Source organism: Amblyomma mixtum, chromosome 8 (genome assembly GCF_055824585.1).
Source record: "Amblyomma mixtum isolate Tamu chromosome 8, ASM5582458v1, whole genome shotgun sequence".
Taxonomy (NCBI): domain Eukaryota; kingdom Metazoa; phylum Arthropoda; class Arachnida; order Ixodida; family Ixodidae; genus Amblyomma; species Amblyomma mixtum.
This window is the reverse complement of record NC_143019.1, coordinates 8,062,650-8,068,556: the sequence shown is the minus strand read 5'-3', so window position 1 is coordinate 8,068,556 and position 5,907 is coordinate 8,062,650. Positions and strand designations below refer to the sequence as shown.

The window sequence follows — 5,907 nt, the reverse complement described above, 5'->3', positions numbered from 1 at the left end:
GCTAGACTCTCGAGCTTCTCGAACGGACAGATCCGTAATGTTTCGGCTTGTAGCATCCGTTGGCGTTCTAACAAGTTGGCTAGTTGCCTTCCCTTGCTACGTGGTATCCAGGCTACTGATTGGAGGTCTTTAAATTCACAGGAGGCCTTTAAATTTAAGCTCACAATAAAGGTGTTGCTCTTATTCTCCTGACGTCTAGAGGCCCATATCTCCACTGGGCGTTCGGCCAAGAACCAGGAGGCGTAGGAAGAATAATTAGGACAATTTTATTTGACTAAAAGCAAAGCAAAGAAAAAAGATGAACGATAACACGCGGGGCAGCATCGCTAAGTGAGCATAGTAAACTTGGAGGAGTGGACTGAATTTAACAAGGACAAAAATGACAATACTATAAGCTTTACCGTGACTGCCCATGCAATTCCAAGCGTAAATGGCCTCCCTAGTACTTTTCTTCTCAAAGAGGAAAGGCGGCGACAAAACAGAACTAGGAGTTGCTCGGTACTTCGCGGGTACTGTTGATCCTCTTGGTAAGCCGTGTCGAGCTATCTACATGGCGCGGGGTACTGTCGTCCATGTTGCTGTCCCCTTCATCTCCTTGTTCCGTGGGCCGCTCATGCGTCCTGTGGTACAGCGTGAAGTTCACGTACGCAAGGATCACCATGATGGTGCAGAGTATCAGGAGGGTCATGGAGAGGCACCAAACGCGGTTCGGTCTTCCCCTGCTGGCCCCAGCCGTGGCCAGGTGTTCGTGGTCTTCTCTTTGGCGTCGCCGAAGACGCCGGAGGACTTGGCACCTGCGAGCTTCCCCGATGCGCATGCCGCCGAAGGACCTTGGCGACAGCCTGTAGGCGGCGGCGGTCTGCTAGAAGGCAGGCGTGGTCCTGGTACGGTCAGATGGGCTGCCGGTACCGCTGCAGCTATTGCTGTTCTCGGAACACCGGAAGCATTACTGCGCATTTCAATCGAAAGAACAGTGCAGGTGGAATTAGAAACGAGAAAATTATGAGCGGTGCCGATAGGATTTCCTGTTAACGGTTGCATTCTCTAGAACCCATATGGTGTCAATCTGGGCTACCATCACGCACACTGTGCCCGTTATGTCAAATTTACCAAGCATGAACGCTTTACCCAGTGTATCCACTGTGGCCTCGTGTGCGCTATACCTAGTACGCCAGTACTCGGTATGTCCACTGCCCAGAATTCCCATGAACACAATCCTTTGTACACCAGAATCAAGAGCCGTTCTCGAGAGCGGTAATTTTCTTCCGACTGGCGCACCATAATGCGGACGTTCCCGGGAACTGCAGTAGCTCCGCGGCCGCGTCTGAATGATTGCCGCCATTTACTGGCCTTCGCGCGCTGGAAAACATTAGACAGCATATTTCTGAAGTTCTGTTATGTTGCAGAGATCAAGATAAAATTGACACAAAAATAAATGGAATATTGATGTGTTAGTCATCATATTTAGTTTGACATTCATGTTAATTGAGCCGGCGTTTAGCAACGTTGGCTCTGTCGTTGTCGGCTTGGTAACGTATACAGCAGAGAAAAAGTTTCCAACAACTGCAAGCAGCAGGCGTACGGCTCACATGCAATTCAAATTCTGTGTTCTGCAACTTTATCGGCACAGGTTTGAAAAATTCTCCCGCCACAACCGTTGGCTCGTTTTTGGTGAAACCGCGCACAAAGCTTCCTTATTGCTGTCCGTTTTAAGGCATAGTAAGTATAAAAGTGGTACTTACCAGGTTTGGCCACGCGAGATGCGAAACCAGAGGCACCCGTGTTGAGATCGAGCCGTCGTCATCGAATTTCTGCCGAAATGTACTGGTGACGCCAGCTGGCATAGCTGAAGGAAAGCGCCGCGAAAGCAGACGGCAGAAATACGACGATACAATGGACAAGATATCTTTTATTGATAAATCACCGTCAAGTCATTTAATTTGTTTACGATAGTTTTCAAAATGCGTTGGCCGAAAAATATTTCACGCGCTTAAGCAGACGACATGGCCCGAACGACGCATTCAAATCAAGCAGCCACGCTCGCTGCAGCGCTCGCCTCGGCGCTTTCCTTCAGCGATGCCAGATGGCGCCACCAGTACATTTCGGCAGAAATTCGATGACGACGGCTCGATCTCAACACGGGTGCTTCTGGTTTCGCATCTCGCGTGACAAAACCTGGTAAGTACCACTTATATACTTACTATGCCTTAAAACGGACAACAATAAGGAAGCTTTGTGCGCGGTTTCACCACAAACGAGCCAACGGTTGTGGCGGGAGAATTTTTCAAACCTGTGCCGATAAAGTTGCAGAACACGGTATGTTCCTGACCTTTCCTGCCAGCCATAAAGAATTTCCACAAATAGGGTCGCCGGTGCTCTGGGGCGCCAGTCACATCGGCAGATTATCACTGTGAGCTCAGTTCAGTGGCCTAGATAACAGTAGGTAAGTTTTGTCATGCTTTATTCAAACATCGCTTCTTTAGGATCGTTTCTTTTCGTGCTTATAAAATCTAGTGCCTATTAAACCATTCCACCAGCATGTCACCAAAAGCATCGTACAAGCTTATAAATACTTGACATAAATTATCGCATGTGTAAAAGAAAACTCCAGCTTAAGAAGGTGAGGCGGCGCATAACAGCGCATTTTTGCTCATTTTATGAAATGCTGAGTACAAAAATATTTGTGAATGAATCTCCTAAAGACGGTAACAAATAGCAATTGCAAGATTGATGGCTCATAAGCAGGGATGTAACGTGAGGATACAAGCTCAAGGCTGAAACTAGGCGAACTTAAAAGTAATTTGTAAGGGAAGAAAAATAGTCAATTTATAGACAACATAGTTAAATTCGACAGATTTTATAGAAAAAATAAAGAAAAGGAAACATTGAGCAAGGTGGTACTTGCGACCACCGCGTTCAAAGGGTCCGTGCTCTTAACGTCCATCACTCAGTCCACCCAGAAGCGCGCCCGCAGTCTGCATGCGGGGGTAAACAAAATCTGGTCTATATGGTGATGGATGGCGGTTTCCAGTATGTCTACCAAAAGTGTACTACGGATAGGGTGTGCATGCATGTATCATCATGACAGTCATAATGATGACGATGAGCCTTCGGCGTTCTATATCATCAGTTGCCGCAGCATCACTCAACGACAATCGCTGCTAATGTCGAACTTGGGACGACCACATAACATGCGACTTCTGGCAGCATAGCTGATGAGCCAAGCCGGCAAACTGCTGACTCATTGAATTTGCTCAATAACAATTTCTCGGGGTCTTCATGCTTCCACATGCTTCCCCCACAACGGTTGAATAGAATAAAACCGACAGAGGGTGATACGTATTCCCAGACACAGCACAGTTGTGCCATGCCGTCTTGCCCTCGGTTCGTGTTTCTTTTAGTGCGCTCTGGTGACCCAGACATGAGCAACTATTTTGCAGCAACCGCAGCGATCGACCAGAGGCAGAGTACGCCTCTCACACTAGACCTATTGTGTTTCTGTCCAAGAACCGTTCTAAGAGAGGATTGATGACGCGAAGCTTTTGTATGTTCAGTTTTTCATCAGTGTGCTAACGGTAGCAAAAGTTTAAGCGGGTTCTCAGAAAATTTAATCATTGTAGCTCTTCTTCGCGATCAAGTAGTGTGGTATTGTTACCAGTCGATAGAGCATGCATATTCTCTAATAAATTCAGACATTTCAGACGTTTCGATAACGTGACCGCATCTAAATAATTTTCTTTCCGTACACTTGCGCCCCGTATACTTTTGCTACCGATAGTACATTTATCTTTTGCCGCCTGCATCCGGCATTATAAAGTCCTCTTCGCCATATGGAGCGTTTTCTTTCATGTGGGGCTCGTTGGGGTACCGGGGTGCTCCCAACTGTTCTGGAAGACGTGTGCCTTGAGTCTATAAAATTCGTACGGGATGCTATGGCACTGTCAGATACGGTATGGTATTTGGGTGTTAACGTCTCGGAGCGACTTACAAGTTTTGAGAGACCGCGCACTGGAGCCCACAGGAATAATTTAGACCACCTGGAGTCCGATAACATGCGCTGACACGGCACTGCACGGATGTTTTTGCATTTAACGAAATGCGACCGCAGCGGCAGGGATTCCATCCCAAGACCTTGAGAGTCAGCAGCCGAATGGCAAAGCTTCTGAGTCTTCGTGGCGGGTGTGAAGTTTCAAGCTACGCTTCAGTAGAAGACTGCCAACAGCGTCTGTAGCTTCGATTCCCACGTCTGCAGTGAGCGCACGTCTTCATTGCTCCCACCGAGCTTTGAAACTTTTACGAGCACAATTTCGCCCATTAACAGTCTGCTTTGGAAGCCTTCATCTGACTTCATTTCTGCTTGTTAACTTGCCACACGAAATGTGCTGCGGCATGGCATCGCATGACATGACGTGACATGGCATGGTATGGCATGGTATGGATGGTATGGTATTGGTTTGGTTTATTTGGTTTATTGGGGTTTAACGTCCCAAAGCGACTGAGGCTATGAGAGACGCCGTAGTGAAGGGCTGGTATGGTATGGTATGGTATGGTATGGTATGGTATGGTATGGTATGGTATGGTATGGTATGGTATGGTATGGTATGGTATCGTATAATATGGTATGGTATGGTATGGTATGGTATGGTATGGTATGGTATGGTATGGTATGGTACGGTATGGTATGGTATGGTATGGTATGGTATATGGTATGGTATAGTATGGTATGGTCATCATCATCAGCCTAACTACGCCCACCGGAGAGAAAAAGGCGTGTCCCATATCTCGCCAATAAACCCCGTCCTGTGAAAGCTGAGTCCATCTTAGCCCCACAAACTTCCTAATCGCATCCGTCCACCTAACTTTCTGCCACCCCCTGCTACGCTTGCCTTCTCCTGGATACCACTCCGTTACCCTCAACAACCATAGGTGATCTTGCGTCCGCATTACAAGCCTTGCCTGCGCCCATTTCTTCTCGATTTATACTAGGTTGTCATAAACACTCTTTTTTTATTATTCACTCTGCTCTTTTCCTGTCTCTTAACGTTACACCTATCATTTTCCCACTCGTAGTATACATGGTATGCAAAATTTGGCGTCCCACAGCTGCACAAGGGAGGCAATGAGAGACGATGTAGAAGGGGGCTCTGGATTAATTTCGACCACTTGGGGCTCTTCAATGTGCACTTACATGCACGCCAAACGAGCGTTTTTGCATTCCGCCCACATCAAAATGCGACCGCAGTGTGGCAACACGTTTAAAATAACTTTTTTCCGCTCCTGACTGCGCTGTAATTGAAGGTGTGGGAGGCTAACTAGCTCCATCTCTAAGCGTCTAAGCTGCCTTACATTGGGATAAATGTTAAAGAGAAAAGAAACAAGCATTAGAAATTTTTAAAGGCTTAAATATATGGTTGTTGATTCGTTTTGTTGCACTCAAGGCATTCGTAAGTTTCGCTCAAAATTATTGAAAAGAACACAATTTCTCAACGTTCGTGCGTGGAATACTGCCCTTATATACCAATTTTATGTTACCTTCTGGCGGCCGCCGGATGGGTAGACTTTCCGGCGCAGGGCTGCTCCGGATGCCACTTGTAGATGCCTGGCACCATGGTAGAAGTTGAAGACATGTTTGTGCTGCTGTCCTGGCTTCCGATCACGCTCCGCTGTAATTCTTAAGGTGGCAGACTTGAGTTCTCTCTTGTCTCTGGGGAGTGAGGAGTGTCTCCGGCAGCCCTCGAGTTCTTTCGTCCCAGGAACACAAAGGGTTCGCTACGGTCTGCGCGCCGTCACTCACAACGGAACTGGATAGAACAGGCTGGGCTCCAAGAAGGGCGACTGGCCGACGGATATGAGGTCACTTGCACAGCAGTAACGATGAGCGCCCGCTCTTCTTTTTCTTCACTTCCT

General features: G+C 47.4%; 1 pseudogene; it reads right to left on the bottom strand.

The window, feature by feature from the left end:
* Nucleotides 1–484: 484 nt before the first annotated feature.
* Nucleotides 485–5,627, bottom strand: LOC149331255 (uncharacterized; annotated as a pseudogene).
* Nucleotides 5,628–5,907: the final 280 nt, after the last annotated feature.